The sequence below is a fragment of the Euprymna scolopes genome, chromosome 46, assembly GCF_053919585.1.
Source record: "Euprymna scolopes isolate OS-2025 chromosome 46, ASM5391958v1, whole genome shotgun sequence".
NCBI classification, from domain to species: Eukaryota; Metazoa; Mollusca; class Cephalopoda; order Sepiida; family Sepiolidae; genus Euprymna; species Euprymna scolopes.
Genome location: NC_136527.1, coordinates 124,469,033 through 124,488,407, shown reverse-complemented (window position 1 = coordinate 124,488,407; position 19,375 = coordinate 124,469,033).

The window sequence follows — 19,375 nt, the reverse complement described above, 5'->3', positions numbered from 1 at the left end:
TTAGAATTTTTTCAATTGAATACACGTTGAGAAGGCTTGGTCTATAGGATTCTAACCTATCTATACCTACATCCCCTCTTGTTTGGACTTAGAATTTTTTCAATTGAATACAATCTGAGAAGGCTTGGTCTATAGGATTCTAACCTATCTATACCTACATCCCCTCTTGTATGGACTTAGAATTTTTTCAATTGAATACAATCTAAGAAGGCTTGGTCTATAGGAGTCTCACCTATCAATACCTACATCCCCTCTTGTTTGGACTTAGAATTTTTTCAATTGAATACACGTTGAGAAGGCTTGGTCTATAGGATTCTAACCTATCTATACCTACATCCCCTCTTGTTTGGACTTAGAATTTTTTCAATTGAATACAATCTGAGAAGGCTTGGTCTATAGGATTCTAACCTATCTATACCTACATCCCCTCTTGTTTGGACTTAGAATTTTTTCAATTGAATACACGTTGAGAAGGCTTGGTCTATAGGATTCTAACCTATCTATACCTACATCCCCTCTTGTTTGGACTTAGAATTTTTTCAATTGAATACAATCTGAGAAGGCTTGGTCTATAGGATTCTAACCTATCTATAACTACATCCCCTCTTGTTTGGACTTAGAATTTTTTCAATTGAATCCAATCTGAGAAGGCTTGGTCTATAGGATTCTCACCTATCAATACCTACATCCCCTCTTGTTTGGACTTTGAATTTTTTCAATTGAATACACGTTGAGAAGGCTTGGTCTATAGGATTCTAACCTATCTATACCTACATCCCCTCTTGTTTGGACTTAGAATTTTTTCAATTGAATACACGTTGAGAAGGCTTGGTCTATAGGACTCTAACCTATCTATACCTACATCCCCTCTTGTTTGGACTTAGAATTTTTTCAATTGAATACACGTTGAGAAGGCTTGGTCTATAGGATTCTAACCTATCAATACCTACATCCCCTCTTGTTTGGACTTAGAATTTTTTCAATTGAATACACGTTGAGAAGGCTTGGTCTATAGGACTCTAACCTATCTATACCTACATCCCCTCTTGTTTGGACTTAGAATTTTTTCAATTGAATACACGTTGAGAAGGCTTGGTCTATAGGATTCTAACCTATCAATACCTACATCCCCTCTTGTTTGGACTTAGAATTTTTTCAATTGAATACACGTTGAGAAGGCTTGGTCTATAGGACTCTAACCTATCTATACCTACATCCCCTCTTGTTTGGACTTAGAATTTTTTCAATTGAATACACGTTGAGAAGGCTTGGTCTATAGGATTCTAACCTATCAATACCTACATCCCCTCTTGTTTGGACTTAGAATTTTTTCAATTGAATACACGTTGAGAAGGCTTGGTCTATAGGATTCTAACCTATCTATACCTACATCCCCTCTTGTTTGGACTTAGAATTTTTTCAATTGAATACAATCTGAGAAGGCTTGGTCTATAGGATTCTAACCTATCTATACCTACATCCCCTCTTGTTTGGACTTAGAATTTTTTCAATTGAATACACGTTGAGAAGGCTTGGTCTATAGCATTCTAACCTATCAATACCTACATCCCCTCTTGTTTGGACTTAGAATTTTTTCAATTGAATACACGTTGAGAAGGCTTGGTCTATAGGATTCTAACCTATCTATACCTACATCCCCTCATGTTTGGACTTAGAATTTTTTCAATTGAATACACGTTGAGAAGGCTTGGTCTATAGGATTCTCACCTATCAATACCTACATCCCCTCATGTTTGGACTTAGAATTTTTTCAATTGAATACACGTTGAGAAGGCTTGGTCTATAGGATTCTAACCTATCTATACCTACATCCCCTCATGTTTGGACTTAGAATTTTTTCAATTGAATACACGTTGAGAAGGCTTGGTCTATAGGATTCTAACCTATCTATACCTACATCCCCTCTTGTTTGGACTTAGAATTTTTTCAATTGAATACAATCTGAGAAGGCTTGGTCTATAGGATTCTAACCTATCTATACCTACATCCCCTCTTGTTTGGACTTAGAATTTTTTCAATTGAATACACGTTGAGAAGGCTTGGTCTATAGGATTCTAACCTATCTATACCTACATCCCCTCTTGTTTGGACTTAGAATTTTTTCAATTGAATACAATCTGAGAAGGCTTGGTCTATAGGATTCTAACCTATCTATACCTACATCCCCTCTTGTTTGGACTTAGAATTTTTTCAATTGAATACACGTTGAGAAGGCTTGGTCTATAGGATTCTAACCTATCTATACCTACATCCCCTCTTGTTTGGACTTAGAACTTTTTCAATTGAATACACGTTGAGAAGGCTTGGTCTATAGGATTCTTACCTATCTATACCTACATCCCCTCTTGTTTGGACTTAGAATTTTTTCAATTGAATACAATCTGAGAAGGCTTGGTCTATAGGATTCTCACCTATCTATACGTACATCCCCTCTTGTTTGGACTTAGAATTTTTTCAATTGAATACACGTTGAGAAGGCTTGGTCTATAGGATTCTTACCTATCTATACCTACATCCCCTCTTGTTTGGACTTAGAATTTTTTCAATTGAATACAATCTGAGAAGGCTTGGTCTATAGGATTCTAACCTATCTATACCTACATCCCCTCTTGTTTGGACTTAGAATTTTTTCAATTGAATACACGTTGAGAAGGCTTGGTCTATAGGATTCTAACCTATCTATACCTACATCCCCTCTTGTTTGGACTTAGAATTTTTTCAATTGAATACAATCTGAGAAGGCTTGGTCTATAGGATTCTAACCTATCTATAACTACATCCCCTCTTGTTTGGACTTAGAATTTTTTCAATTGAATCCAATCTGAGAAGGCTTGGTCTATAGGATTCTCACCTATCAATACCTACATCCCCTCTTGTTTGGACTTAGAACTTTTTCAATTGAATACACGTTGAGAAGGCTTGGTCTATAGGATTCTAACCTATCTATACCTACATCCCCTCTTGTTTGGACTTAGAATTTTTTCAATTGAATACAATCTGAGAAGGCTTGGTCTATAGGATTCTAACCTATCTATACCTACATCCCCTCTTGTTTGGACTTAGAATTTTTTCAATTGAATACACGTTGAGAAGGCTTGGTCTATAGGATTCTAACCTATCTATACCTACATCCCCTCTTGTTTGGACTTAGAATTTTTTCAATTGAATACAATCTGAGAAGGCTTGGTCTATAGGATTCTAACCTATCTATACCTACATCCCCTCTTGTTTGGACTTAGAATTTTTTCAATTGAATACACGTTGAGAAGGCTTGGTCTATAGGATTCTAACCTATCTATACCTACATCCCCTCTTGTTTGGACTTAGAACTTTTTCAATTGAATACACGTTGAGAAGGCTTGGTCTATAGGATTCTTACCTATCTATACCTACATCCCCTCTTGTTTGGACTTAGAATTTTTTCAATTGAATACAATCTGAGAAGGCTTGGTCTATAGGATTCTCACCTATCTATACGTACATCCCCTCTTGTTTGGACTTAGAATTTTTTCAATTGAATACACGTTGAGAAGGCTTGGTCTATAGGATTCTTACCTATCTATACCTACATCCCCTCTTGTTTGGACTTAGAATTTTTTCAATTGAATACAATCTGAGAAGGCTTGGTCTATAGGATTCTAACCTATCTATACCTACATCCCCTCTTGTTTGGACTTAGAATTTTTTCAATTGAATACACGTTGAGAAGGCTTGGTCTATAGGATTCTAACCTATCTATACCTACATCCCCTCTTGTTTGGACTTAGAATTTTTTCAATTGAATACAATCTGAGAAGGCTTGGTCTATAGGATTCTAACCTATCTATAACTACATCCCCTCTTGTTTGGACTTAGAATTTTTTCAATTGAATCCAATCTGAGAAGGCTTGGTCTATAGGATTCTCACCTATCAATACCTACATCCCCTCTTGTTTGGACTTAGAACTTTTTCAATTGAATACACGTTGAGAAGGCTTGGTCTATAGGATTCTAACCTATCTATACCTACATCCCCTCTTGTTTGGACTTAGAATTTTTTCAATTGAATACAATCTGAGAAGGCTTGGTCTATAGGATTCTCACCTATCTATACGTACATCCCCTCTTGTTTGGACTTAGAATTTTTTCAATTGAATACACGTTGAGAAGGCTTGGTCTATATGATTCTAACCTATCTATACCTACATCCCCTCTTGTTTGGACTTAGAATTTTTTCAATTGAATACAATCTGAGAAGGCTTGGTCTATAGGATTCTCACTTATCTATACCTACATCCCCTCTTGTTTGGACTTAGAATTTTTTCAATTGAATACACGTTGAGAAGGCTTGGTCTATAGGATTCTTACCTATCTATACCTACATCCCCTCTTGTTTGGACTTAGAATTTTTTCAATTGAATACAATCTGAGAAGGCTTGGTCTATAGGATTCTAACCTATCTATAACTACATCCCCTCTTGTTTGGACTTAGAATTTTTTCAATTGAATACAATCTGAGAAGGCTTGGTCTATAGGATTCTCACCTATCAATACCTACATCCCCTCTTGTTTGGACTTAGAATTTTTTCAATTGAATACACGTTGAGAAGGCTTGGTCTATAGGATTCTCACTTATCTATACCTACATCCCCTCTTGTTTGGACTTAGAATTTTTTCAATTGAATACAATCTGAGAAGGCTTGGTCTATAGGATTCTAACCTATCTATACCTACATCCCCTCTTGTTTGGACTTAGAATTTTTTCAATTGAATACACGTTGAGAAGGCTTGGTCTATAGGATTCTAACCTATCTATACCTACATCCCCTCTTGTTTGGACTTAGAATTTTTTCAATTGAATACACGTTGAGAATGCTTGGTCTATAGGATTCTCACCTATCTATACCTACATCCCCTCTTGTTTGGACTTAGAATTTTTTCAATTGAATACACGTTGAGAAGGCTTGGTCTATAGGATTCTAACCTATCTATACCTACATCCCCTCTTGTTTGGACTTAGAATTTTTTCAATTGAATACAATCTGAGAAGGCTTGGTCTATAGGATTCTTACCTATCTATACCTACATCCCCTCTTGTTTGGACTTAGAATTTTTCAATTGAATACAATCTGAGAAGGCTTGGTCTATAGGATTCTAACCTATCTATACCTACATCCCTAACCCTAACCCTAACCCTAACCCTAACCAATCCTAGAAACAATTTTATCATGTGTTGTTGTTCATGAATATCAGGATCAAAAGGCATGAAACAAAAAAAAAAAACAGCTAACCCTAACCCTAACCCTAATAATCCTATAAACAATTTTATCATGTGTTGTTGTTCATGAATATCAGGATCAAAAGACATGAAACAAAAAAAAAAAAGCTAACCCTAACCCTAATAATAATCCTATAAACAATTTTATCATGTGTTGTTGTTCATGAATATCAGGATCAAAAGACATGAAAAAAAAAAAAAAAAGCTAACCCTAACCCTAACCCTAATAATAATCCTATAAACAATTTTATCATGTGTTGTTGTTCATGAATATCAGGATCAAAAGACATGAAACAAAAAAAAAAAAGCTAACCCTAACCCTAATAATAATCCTATAAACAATTTTATCATGTGTTGTTGTTCATGAATATCAGGATCAAAAGACATGAAACAAAAAAAAAAAAAGCTAACCCTAACCCTAATAATAATCCTATAAACAATTTTATCATGTGTTGTTGTTCATGAATATCAGGATCAAAAGACATGAAACAAAAAAAAAAAAGCTAACCCTAACCCTAATAATAATCCTATAAACAATTTTATCATGTGTTGTTGTTCATGAATATCAGGATCAAAAGACATGAAACAAAAAAAAAAAAAGCTAACCCTAACCCTAATAATAATCCTATAAACAATTTTATCATGTGTTGTTGTTCATGAATATCAGGATCAAAAGACATGAAACAAAAAAAAAAAAAGCTAACCCTAACCCTAATAATAATCCTATAAACAATTTTATCATGTGTTGTTGTTCATGAATATCAGGATCAAAAGACATGAAACAAAAAAAAAAAAGCTAACCCTAACCCTAATAATAATCCTATAAACAATTTTATCATGTGTTGTTGTTCATGAATATCAGGATCAAAAGACATGAAACAAAAAAAAAAAAAAGCTAACCCTAACCCTAATAATAATCCTATAAACAATTTTATCATGTGTTGTTGTTCATGAATATCAGGATCAAAAGACATGAAACAAAAAAAAAAAAAGCTAACCCTAACCCTAATAATAATCCTATAAACAATTTTATCATGTGTTGTTGTTCATGAATATCAGGATCAAAAGACATGAAACAAAAAAAAAAAAAGCTAACCCTAACCCTAATAATAATCCTATAAACAATTTTATCATGTGTTGTTGTTCATGAATATCAGGATCAAAAGACATGAAACAAAAAAAAAAAAAAGCTAACCCTAACCCTAATAATAATCCTATAAACAATTTTATCATGTGTTGTTGTTCATGAATATCAGGATCAAAAGACATGAAACAAAAAAAAAAAAAGCTAACCCTAACCCTAATAATAATCCTATAAACAATTTTATCATGTGTTGTTGTTCATGAATATCAGGATCAAAAGACATGAAACAAAAAAAAAAAAAGCTAACCCTAACCCTAATAATAATCCTATAAACAATTTTATCATGTGTTGTTGTTCATGAATATCAGGATCAAAAGACATGAAACAAAAAAAAAAAAAGCTAACCCTAACCCTAATAATAATCCTATAAACAATTTTATCATGTGTTGTTGTTCATGAATATCAGGATCAAAAGACATGAAACAAAAAAAAAAAAAGCTAACCCTAACCCTAATAATAATCCTATAAACAATTTTATCATGTGTTGTTGTTCATGAATATCAGGATCAAAAGACATGAAACAAAAAAAAAAAAAGCTAACCCTAACCCTAATAATAATCCTATAAACAATTTTATCATGTGTTGTTGTTCATGAATATCAGGATCAAAAGACATGAAACAAAAAAAAAAAAAGCTAACCCTAACCCTAATAATAATCCTATAAACAATTTTATCATGTGTTGTTGTTCATGAATATCAGGATCAAAAGACATGAAACAAAAAAAAAAAAAGCTAACCCTAACCCTAATAATAATCCTATAAACAATTTTATCATGTGTTGTTGTTCATGAATATCAGGATCAAAAGACATGAAACAAAAAAAAAAAAAGCTAACCCTAACCCTAACCCTAATAATAATCCTATAAACAATTTTATCATGTGTTGTTGTTCATGAATATCAGGATCAAAAGACATGAAACAAAAAAAAAAAAAGCTAACCCTAACCCTAATAATAATCCTATAAACAATTTTATCATGTGTTGTTGTTCATGAATATCAGGATCAAAAGACATGAAACAAAAAAAAAAAAAGCTAACCCTAACCCTAACCCTAATAATAATCCTATAAACAATTTTATCATGTGTTGTTGTTCATGAATATCAGGATCAAAAGACATGAAACAAAAAAAAAAAAGCTAACCCTAACCCTAACCCTAATAATAATCCTATAAACAATTTTATCATGTGTTGTTGTTCATGAATATCAGGATCAAAAGACATGAAACAAAAAAAAAAAAAAGCAAACCCTAACCCTAATAATAATCCTATAAACAATTTTATCATGTGTTGTTGTTCATGAATATCAGGATCAAAAGACATGAAACAAAAAAAAAAAAGCTAACCCTAACCCTAATAATAATCCTATAAACAATTTTATCATGTGTTGTTGTTCATGAATATCAGGATCAAAAGACATGAAACAAAAAAAAAAAAAGCTAACCCTAACCCTAATAATAATCCTATAAACAATTTTATCATGTGTTGTTGTTCATGAATATCAGGATCAAAAGACATGAAACAAAAAAAAAAAAAGCTAACCCTAACCCTAACCCTAATAATAATCCTATAAACAATTTTATCATGTGTTGTTGTTCATGAATATCAGGATCAAAAGACATGAAACAAAAAAAAAAAAAGCTAACCCTAACCCTAATAATAATCCTATAAACAATTTTATCATGTGTTGTTGTTCATGAATATCAGGATCAAAAGACATGAAACAAAAAAAAAAAAAAGCTAACCCTAACCCTAATAATAATCCTATAAACAATTTTATCATGTGTTGTTGTTCATGAATATCAGGATCAAAAGACATGAAACAAAAAAAAAAAAAAGCTAACCCTAACCCTAATAATAATCCTATAAACAATTTTATCATGTGTTGTTGTTCATGAATATCAGGATCAAAAGACATGAAACAAAAAAAAAAAAAGCTAACCCTAACCCTAATAATAATCCTATAAACAATTTTATCATGTGTTGTTGTTCATGAATATCAGGATCAAAAGACATGAAACAAAAAAAAAAAAAGCTAACCCTAACCCTAACCCTAATAATAATCCTATAAACAATTTTATCATGTGTTGTTGTTCATGAATATCAGGATCAAAAGACATGAAACAAAAAAAAAAAAAGCTAACCCTAACCCTAATAATAATCCTATAAACAATTTTATCATGTGTTGTTGTTCATGAATATCAGGATCAAAAGACATGAAACAAAAAAAAAAAAAAGCTAACCCTAACCCTAATAATAATCCTATAAACAATTTTATCATGTGTTGTTGTTCATGAATATCAGGATCAAAAGACATGAAACAAAAAAAAAAAAAAGCTAACCCTAACCCTAATAATAATCCTATAAACAATTTTATCATGTGTTGTTGTTCATGAATATCAGGATCAAAAGACATGAAACAAAAAAAAAAAAAGCTAACCCTAACCCTAACCCTAATAATAATCCTATAAACAATTTTATCATGTGTTGTTGTTCATGAATATCAGGATCAAAAGACATGAAACAAAAAAAAAAAAAGCTAACCCTAACCCTAATAATAATCCTATAAACAATTTTATCATGTGTTGTTGTTCATGAATATCAGGATCAAAAGACATGAAACAAAAAAAAAAAAAGCTAACCCTAACCCTAATAATAATCCTATAAACAATTTTATCATGTGTTGTTGTTCATGAATATCAGGATCAAAAGACATGAAACAAAAAAAAAAAAAGCTAACCCTAACCCTAATAATAATCCTATAAACAATTTTATCATGTGTTGTTGTTCATGAATATCAGGATCAAAAGACATGAAACAAAAAAAAAAAAAGCTAACCCTAACCCTAATAATAATCCTATAAACAATTTTATCATGTGTTGTTGTTCATGAATATCAGGATCAAAAGACATGAAACAAAAAAAAAAAAGCTAACCCTAACCCTAATAATAATCCTATAAACAATTTTATCATGTGTTGTTGTTCATGAATATCAGGATCAAAAGACATGAAACAAAAAAAAAAAAAAGCTAACCCTAACCCTAATAATAATCCTATAAACAATTTTATCATGTGTTGTTGTTCATGAATATCAGGATCAAAAGACATGAAACAAAAAAAAAAAAAAGCTAACCCTAACCCTAATAATAATCCTATAAACAATTTTATCATGTGTTGTTGTTCATGAATATCAGGATCAAAAGACATGAAACAAAAAAAAAAAAAGCTAACCCTAACCCTAACCCTAATAATAATCCTATAAACAATTTTATCATGTGTTGTTGTTCATGAATATCAGGATCAAAAGACATGAAACAAAAAAAAAAAAAGCTAACCCTAACCCTAATAATAATCCTATAAACAATTTTATCATGTGTTGTTGTTCATGAATATCAGGATCAAAAGACATGAAACAAAAAAAAAAAAAGCTAACCCTAACCCTAACCCTAATAATAATCCTATAAACAATTTTATCATGTGTTGTTGTTCATGAATATCAGGATCAAAAGACATGAAACAAAAAAAAAAAAAGCTAACCCTAACCCTAATAATAATCCTATAAACAATTTTATCATGTGTTGTTGTTCATGAATATCAGGATCAAAAGACATGAAACAAAAAAAAAAAAAGCTAACCCTAACCCTAATAATAATCCTATAAACAATTTTATCATGTGTTGTTGTTCATGAATATCAGGATCAAAAGACATGAAACAAAAAAAAAAAAAAGCTAACCCTAACCCTAACCCTAATAATAATCCTATAAACAATTTTATCATGTGTTGTTGTTCATGAATATCAGGATCAAAAGACATGAAACAAAAAAAAAAAAAGCTAACCCTAACCCTAATAATAATCCTATAAACAATTTTATCATGTGTTGTTGTTCATGAATATCAGGATCAAAAGACATGAAACAAAAAAAAAAAAAAGCTCACCCTAACCCTAACCCTAATAATAATCCTATAAACAATTTTATCATGTGTTGTTGTTCATGAATATCAGGATCAAAAGACATGAAACAAAAAAAAAAAAAGCAAACCCTAACCCTAACCCTAATAATAATCCTAGAAACAATTTTATCATGTGTTGTTGTTCATGAATATCAGGATCAAAAGACATGAAACAAAAAAAAAAAAAAGCTAACCCTAACCCTAACCCTAATAATAATCCTATAAACAATTTTATCATGTGTTGTTGTTCATGAATATCAGGATCAAAAGACATGAAACAAAAAAAAAAAAAGCTAACCCTAACCCTAATAATAATCCTATAAACAATTTTATCATGTGTTGTTGTTCATGAATATCAGGATCAAAAGACATGAAACAAAAAAAAAAAAAAGCTCACCCTAACCCTAACCCTAATAATAATCCTATAAACAATTTTATCATGTGTTGTTGTTCATGAATATCAGGATCAAAAGACATGAAACAAAAAAAAAAAAAGCAAACCCTAACCCTAACCCTAATAATAATCCTAGAAACAATTTTATCATGTGTTGTTGTTCATGAATATCAGGATCAAAAGACATGAAACAAAAAAAAAAAAAAGCTAACCCTAACCCTAACCCTAATAATAATCCTATAAACAATTTTATCATGTGTTGTTGTTCATGAATATCAGGATCAAAAGACATGAAACAAAAAAAAAAAAAGCAAACCCTAACCCTAACCCTAATAATAATCCTATAAACAATTTTATCATGTGTTGTTGTTCATGAATATCAGGATCAAAAGACATGAAACAAAAAAAAAAAAAAGCAAACCCTAACCCTAACCCTAATAATAATCCTATAAACAATTTTATCATGTGTTGTTGTTCATGAATATCAGGATCAAAAGACATGAAACAAAAAAAAAAAAAGCAAACCCTAACCCTAACCCTAATAATAATCCTATAAACAATTTTATCATGTGTTGTTGTTCATGAATATCAGGATCAAAAGACATGAAACAAAAAAAAAAAAAGCTAACCCTAACCCTAATAATAATCCTATAAACAATTTTATCATGTGTTGTTGTTCATGAATATCAGGATCAAAAGACATGAAACAAAAAAAAAAAAAGCTAACCCTAACCCTAATAATAATCCTATAAACAATTTTATCATGTGTTGTTGTTCATGAATATCAGGATCAAAAGACATGAAACAAAAAAAAAAAAGCTAACCCTAACCCTAATAATAATCCTAGAAACAATTTTATCATGTGTTGTTGTTCATGAATATCAGGATCAAAAGGCATGAAACAAAAAAAAACCAGCTAACCCTAACCCTAACCCTAACCAATCCTAGAAACAATTTTATCAAGTGTTGTTGTTCATGAATATCAGGATCAAAAGGCATGAAACAAAAAAAAACAGCTAACCCTAACCCTAACCCTAGCCAATCCTAGAAACAATTTTATCATGTGTTGTTGTTCATGAATATCAGGATCAAAAGGCATGAAACAAAAAAAAACAGCTAACCCTAACCCTAACCCTAATAATAATCCTATAAACAATTTTATCATGTGTTGTTGTTCATGAATATCAGGATCAAAAGACATGAAACAAAAAAAAAAAAAGCTAACCCTAACCCTAATAATAATCCTATAAACAATTTTATCATGTGTTGTTGTTCATGAATATCAGGATCAAAAGACATGAAACAAAAAAAAAAAAGCTAACCCTAACCCTAATAATAATCCTAGAAACAATTTTATCATGTGTTGTTGTTCATGAATATCAGGATCAAAAGGCATGAAACAAAAAAAAACCAGCTAACCCTAACCCTAACCCTAACCAATCCTAGAAACAATTTTATCAAGTGTTGTTGTTCATGAATATCAGGATCAAAAGGCATGAAACAAAAAAAAACAGCTAACCCTAACCCTAACCCTAGCCAATCCTAGAAACAATTTTATCAAGTGTTGTTGTTCATGAATATCAGGATCAAAAGGCATGAAACAAAAAAAAACAGCTAACCCTAACCCTAACCCTAGCCAATCCTAGAAACAATTTTATCATGTGTTGTTGTTCATGAATATCAGGATCGAAAGGCATGAAACAAAAAAAAAAAAAGCTAACCCTAACCCTAACCCTAATAATAATCCTATAAACAATTTTATCATGTGTTGTTGTTCATGAATATCAGGATCAAAAGACATGAAACAAAAAAAAAAAAAGCTAACCCTAACCCTAATAATAATCCTATAAACAATTTTATCATGTGTTGTTGTTCATGAATATCAGGATCAAAAGACATGAAACAAAAAAAAAAAAAGCTAACCCTAACCCTAACCCTAATAATAATCCTATAAACAATTTTATCATGTGTTGTTGTTCATGAATATCAGGATCAAAAGACATGAAACAAAAAAAAAAAGCTAACCCTAACCCTAATAATAATCCTAGAAACAATTTTATCATGTGTTGTTGTTCATGAATATCAGGATCAAAAGGCATGAAACAAAAAAAAACCAGCTAACCCTAACCCTAACCCTAACCAATCCTAGAAACAATTTTATCAAGTGTTGTTGTTCATGAATATCAGGATCAAAAGGCATGAAACAAAAAAAAACAGCTAACCCTAACCCTAACCCTAGCCAATCCTAGAAACAATTTTATCATGTGTTGTTGTTCATGAATATCAGGATCAAAAGACATGAAACAAAAAAAAAAAAAGCTAACCCTAACCCTAATAATAATCCTATAAACAATTTTATCATGTGTTGTTGTTCATGAATATCAGGATCAAAAGACATGAAACAAAAAAAAAAAAAAGCTAACCCTAACCCTAATAATAATCCTAGAAACAATTTTATCATGTGTTGTTGTTCATGAATATCAGGATCAAAAGACATGAAACAAAAAAAAAAAAGCTAACCCTAACCCTAATAATAATCCTAGAAACAATTTTATCATGTGTTGTTGTTCATGAATATCAGGATCAAAAGACATGAAACAAAAAAAAAAAAAGCTAACCCTAACCCTAATAATAATCCTATAAACAATTTTATCATGTGTTGTTGTTCATGAATATCAGGATCAAAAGACATGAAACAAAAAAAAAAAAAAGCTAACCCTAACCCTAATAATAATCCTAGAAACAATTTTATCATGTGTTGTTGTTCATGAATATCAGGATCAAAAGACATGAAACAAAAAAAAAAAAGCTAACCCTAACCCTAATAATAATCCTAGAAACAATTTTATCATGTGTTGTTGTTCATGAATATCAGGATCAAAAGACATGAAACAAAAAAAAAAAAAGCTAACCCTAACCCTAATAATAATCCTAGAAACAATTTTATCATGTGTTGTTGTTCATGAATATCAGGATCAAAAGACATGAAACAAAAAAAAAAAAGCTAACCCTAACCCTAATAATAATCCTAGAAACAATTTTATCATGTGTTGTTGTTCATGAATATCAGGATCAAAAGACATGAAACAAAAAAAAAAAAGCTAACCCTAACCCTAATAATAATCCTAGAAACAATTTTATCATGTGTTGTTGTTCATGAATATCAGGATCAAAAGACATGAAACAAAAAAAAAAAAGCTAACCCTAACCCTAATAATAATCCTATAAACAATTTTATCATGTGTTGTTGTTCATGAATATCAGGATCGAAAGGCATGAAACAAAAAAAAAAAAAGCTAACCCTAACCCTAACCCTAATAATAATCCTATAAACAATTTTATCATGTGTTGTTGTTCATGAATATCAGGATCAAAAGACATGAAACAAAAAAAAAAAAAAGCTAACCCTAACCCTAATAATAATCCTATAAACAATTTTATCATGTGTTGTTGTTCATGAATATCAGGATCAAAAGACATGAAACAAAAAAAAAAAAAAGCTAACCCTAACCCTAATAATAATCCTATAAACAATTTTATCATGTGTTGTTGTTCATGAATATCAGGATCAAAAGACATGAAACAAAAAAAAAAAAGCTAACCCTAACCCTAATAATAATCCTATAAACAATTTTATCATGTGTTGTTGTTCATGAATATCAGGATCAAAAGACATGAAACAAAAAAAAAAAAGCTAACCCTAACCCTAATAATAATCCTAGAAACAATTTTATCATGTGTTGTTGTTCATGAATATCAGGATCAAAAGACATGAAACAAAAAAAAAAAAGCTAACCCTAACCCTAATAATAATCCTATAAACAATTTTATCATGTGTTGTTGTTCATGAATATCAGGATCAAAAGACATGAAACAAAAAAAAAAAAAGCTAACCCGTACCCTAATAATAATCCTATAAACAATTTTATCATGTGTTGTTGTTCATGAATATCAGGATCAAAAGACATGAAACAAAAAAAAAAAAAGCTAACCCTAACCCTAATAATAATCCTATAAACAATTTTATCATGTGTTGTTGTTCATGAATATCAGGATCAAAAGACATGAAACAAAAAAAAAAAAAGCTAACCCTAACCCTAACCCTAATAATAATCCTATAAACAATTTTATCATGTGTTGTTGTTCATGAATATCAGGATCAAAAGACATGAAACAAAAAAAAAAAAAGCTAACCCTAACCCTAATAATAATCCTATAAACAATTTTATCATGTGTTGTTGTTCATGAATATCAGGATCAAAAGACATGAAACAAAAAAAAAAAAAGCTAACCCTAACCCTAACCCTAATAATAATCCTATAAACAATTTTATCATGTGTTGTTGTTCATGAATATCAGGATCAAAAGACATGAAACAAAAAAAAAAAAAAGCTAACCCTAACCCTAACCCTAATAATAATCCTATAAACAATTTTATCATGTGTTGTTGTTCATGAATATCAGGATCAAAAGACATGAAACAAAAAAAAAAAAGCTAACCCTAACCCTAATAATAATCCTATAAACAATTTTATCATGTGTTGTTGTTCATGAATATCAGGATCAAAAGACATGAAACAAAAAAAAAAAAAGCTAACCCTAACCCTAATAATAATCCTATAAACAATTTTATCATGTGTTGTTGTTCATGAATATCAGGATCAAAAGACATGAAACAAAAAAAAAAAAAGCTAACCCTAACCCTAACCCTAATAATAATCCTATAAACAATTTTATCATGTGTTGTTGTTCATGAATATCAGGATCAAAAGACATGAAACAAAAAAAAAAAAAGCTAACCCTAACCCTAATAATAATCCTATAAACAATTTTATCATGTGTTGTTGTTCATGAATATCAGGATCAAAAGACATGAAACAAAAAAAAAAAAAGCTAACCCTAACCCTAACCCTAATAATAATCCTATAAACAATTTTATCATGTGTTGTTGTTCATGAATATCAGGATCAAAAGACATGAAACAAAAAAAAAAAAAAGCTAACCCTAACCCTAACCCTAATAATAATCCTATAAACAATTTTATCATGTGTTGTTGTTCATGAATATCAGGATCAAAAGACATGAAACAAAAAAAAAAAAAGCAAACCCTAACCCTAACCCTAATAATAATCCTAGAAACAATTTTATCATGTGTTGTTGTTCATGAATATCAGGATCAAAAGACATGAAACAAAAAAAAAAAAAAGCTAACCCTAACCCTAACCCTAATAATAATCCTATAAACAATTTTATCATGTGTTGTTGTTCATGAATATCAGGATCAAAAGACATGAAACAAAAAAAAAAAAAGCTAACCCTAACCCTAATAATAATCCTATAAACAATTTTATCATGTGTTGTTGTTCATGAATATCAGGATCAAAAGACATGAAACAAAAAAAAAAAAAAGCTCACCCTAACCCTAACCCTAATAATAATCCTATAAACAATTTTATCATGTGTTGTTGTTCATGAATATCAGGATCAAAAGACATGAAACAAAAAAAAAAAAAGCAAACCCTAACCCTAACCCTAATAATAATCCTAGAAACAATTTTATCATGTGTTGTTGTTCATGAATATCAGGATCAAAAGACATGAAACAAAAAAAAAAAAAAGCTAACCCTAACCCTAACCCTAATAATAATCCTATAAACAATTTTATCATGTGTTGTTGTTCATGAATATCAGGATCAAAAGACATGAAACAAAAAAAAAAAAAGCAAACCCTAACCCTAACCCTAATAATAATCCTATAAACAATTTTATCATGTGTTGTTGTTCATGAATATCAGGATCAAAAGACATGAAACAAAAAAAAAAAAAAGCAAACCCTAACCCTAACCCTAATAATAATCCTATAAACAATTTTATCATGTGTTGTTGTTCATGAATATCAGGATCAAAAGACATGAAACAAAAAAAAAAAAAGCAAACCCTAACCCTAACCCTAATAATAATCCTATAAACAATTTTATCATGTGTTGTTGTTCATGAATATCAGGATCAAAAGACATGAAACAAAAAAAAAAAAAGCTAACCCTAACCCTAATAATAATCCTATAAACAATTTTATCATGTGTTGTTGTTCATGAATATCAGGATCAAAAGACATGAAACAAAAAAAAAAAAAGCTAACCCTAACCCTAATAATAATCCTATAAACAATTTTATCATGTGTTGTTGTTCATGAATATCAGGATCAAAAGACATGAAACAAAAAAAAAAAAGCTAACCCTAACCCTAATAATAATCCTAGAAACAATTTTATCATGTGTTGTTGTTCATGAATATCAGGATCAAAAGGCATGAAACAAAAAAAAACCAGCTAACCCTAACCCTAACCCTAACCAATCCTAGAAACAATTTTATCAAGTGTTGTTGTTCATGAATATCAGGATCAAAAGGCATGAAACAAAAAAAAACAGCTAACCCTAACCCTAACCCTAGCCAATCCTAGAAACAATTTTATCATGTGTTGTTGTTCATGAATATCAGGATCAAAAGGCATGAAACAAAAAAAAACAGCTAACCCTAACCCTAACCCTAATAATAATCCTATAAACAATTTTATCATGTGTTGTTGTTCATGAATATCAGGATCAAAAGACATGAAACAAAAAAAAAAAAAGCTAACCCTAACCCTAATAATAATCCTATAAACAATTTTATCATGTGTTGTTGTTCATGAATATCAGGATCAAAAGACATGAAACAAAAAAAAAAAAGCTAACCCTAACCCTAATAATAATCCTAGAAACAATTTTATCATGTGTTGTTGTTCATGAATATCAGGATCAAAAGGCATGAAACAAAAAAAAACCAGCTAACCCTAACCCTAACCCTAACCAATCCTAGAAACAATTTTATCAAGTGTTGTTGTTCATGAATATCAGGATCAAAAGGCATGAAACAAAAAAAAACAGCTAACCCTAACCCTAACCCTAGCCAATCCTAGAAACAATTTTATCAAGTGTTGTTGTTCATGAATATCAGGATCAAAAGGCATGAAACAAAAAAAAACAGCTAACCCTAACCCTAACCCTAGCCAATCCTAGAAACAATTTTATCATGTGTTGTTGTTCATGAATATCAGGATCGAAAGGCATGAAACAAAAAAAAAAAAAGCTAACCCTAACCCTAACCCTAATAATAATCCTATAAACAATTTTATCATGTGTTGTTGTTCATGAATATCAGGATCAAAAGACATGAAACAAAAAAAAAAAAAGCTAACCCTAACCCTAATAATAATCCTATAAACAATTTTATCATGTGTTGTTGTTCATGAATATCAGGATCAAAAGACATGAAACAAAAAAAAAAAAAGCTAACCCTAACCCTAACCCTAATAATAATCCTATAAACAATTTTATCATGTGTTGTTGTTCATGAATATCAGGATCAAAAGACATGAAACAAAAAAAAAAAGCTAACCCTAACCCTAATAATAATCCTAGAAACAATTTTATCATGTGTTGTTGTTCATGAATATCAGGATCAAAAGGCATGAAACAAAAAAAAACCAGCTAACCCTAACCCTAACCCTAACCAATCCTAGAAACAATTTTATCAAGTGTTGTTGTTCATGAATATCAGGATCAAAAGGCATGAAACAAAAAAAAACAGCTAACCCTAACCCTAACCCTAGCCAATCCTAGAAACAATTTTATCATGTGTTGTTGTTCATGAATATCAGGATCAAAAGACATGAAACAAAAAAAAAAAAAGCTAACCCTAACCCTAATAATAATCCTATAAACAATTTTATCATGTGTTGTTGTTCATGAATATCAGGATCAAAAGACATGAAACAAAAAAAAAAAAAAGCTAACCCTAACCCTAATAATAATCCTAGAAACAATTTTATCATGTGTTGTTGTTCATGAATATCAGGATCAAAAGACATGAAACAAAAAAAAAAAAAGCTAACCCTAACCCTAATAATAATCCTAGAAACAATTTTATCATGTGTTGTTGTTCATGAATATCAGGATCAAAAGACATGAAACAAAAAAAAAAAAAGCTAACCCTAACCCTAATAATAATCCTATAAACAATTTTATCATGTGTTGTTGTTCATGAATATCAGGATCAAAAGACATGAAACAAAAAAAAAAAAAAGCTAACCCTAACCCTAATAATAATCCTAGAAACAATTTTATCATGTGTTGTTGTTCATGAATATCAGGATCAAAAGACATGAAACAAAAAAAAAAAAGCTAACCCTAACCCTAATAATAATCCTAGAAACAATTTTATCATGTGTTGTTGTTCATGAATATCAGGATCAAAAGACATGAAACAAAAAAAAAAAAAGCTAACCCTAACCCTAATAATAATCCTAGAAACAATTTTATCATGTGTTGTTGTTCATGAATATCAGGATCAAAAGACATGAAACAAAAAAAAAAAAGCTAACCCTAACCCTAATAATAATCCTAGAAACAATTTTATCATGTGTTGTTGTTCATGAATATCAGGATCAAAAGACATGAAACAAAAAAAAAAAAGCTAACCCTAACCCTAATAATAATCCTAGAAACAATTTTATCATGTGTTGTTGTTCATGAATATCAGGATCAAAAGACATGAAACAAAAAAAAAAAAG